The sequence below is a fragment of the Etheostoma spectabile genome, chromosome 6, assembly GCF_008692095.1.
Source record: "Etheostoma spectabile isolate EspeVRDwgs_2016 chromosome 6, UIUC_Espe_1.0, whole genome shotgun sequence".
In the NCBI taxonomy this organism is placed as follows: Eukaryota; Metazoa; Chordata; class Actinopteri; order Perciformes; family Percidae; genus Etheostoma; species Etheostoma spectabile.
This window is the reverse complement of record NC_045738.1, coordinates 18,859,179-18,859,780: the sequence shown is the minus strand read 5'-3', so window position 1 is coordinate 18,859,780 and position 602 is coordinate 18,859,179. Positions and strand designations below refer to the sequence as shown.

The window sequence follows — 602 nt, the reverse complement described above, 5'->3', positions numbered from 1 at the left end:
TTTATTGTACATAAGCATAATATGAAATGTGCAGAGACTTCGGGGATTAGACTCCATCTTTATAAATACTTTAAAGGGGTAGAGAAGCCAAACATATTCCCCCCCGATGGTGATGGTGGAGAAGGAACCCGGAGCCCGAACAAAGGAGCTGTCTGACAGAAAGAAGAGGGAGGGGAGGAGGAAGGTTGCACGTTTGCCTGAAAAGACAGCTGATAGCAAGACGGACGACATTTAAAGCGGGATGTCGTGCTGTGATTGGATCGTGATTTTCGCGGCCAGTTTTGGTTGGTTTACTGAAAGTGAACGCCTCTTAACAGCGGAGCAGGTTTAGGAAGAGATAGTGGTGATTGAAGTTATTTAGAAGTCTATTTGCGCTGAGCTCCATTAGCGGTTCTTTTCAGGTGCAGGACTCTGGACAGCATCTCTGTACTTATTGACCACTTTTGACACAACAATATCAGCAACGAATTTCTTCATTTTGCATGAAACATCTGTGACACCATCTATAGAAAATGTAATAAATAAAAATTATTCCTTAATAGACTAAAATTAAGACGGAAAATAACTTTTTTAATGTTTATTCAGAAAAAAAAAAAAAAAAA

General features: G+C 39.7%; 1 long non-coding RNA gene across 1 annotated transcript in view; it reads right to left on the bottom strand.

Annotated features, from left to right (window-relative positions):
- Positions 1 to 557, bottom strand: part of LOC116690572 (uncharacterized) — a 9,337-nt gene extending 8,780 nt beyond the window's left edge. The window contains exon 1 of the long non-coding RNA XR_004332293.1: positions 439 to 557. This is a non-coding gene — a long non-coding RNA (uncharacterized LOC116690572). The remainder of the gene's footprint in view (positions 1 to 438) is intronic.
- Positions 558 to 602: the final 45 nt, after the last annotated feature.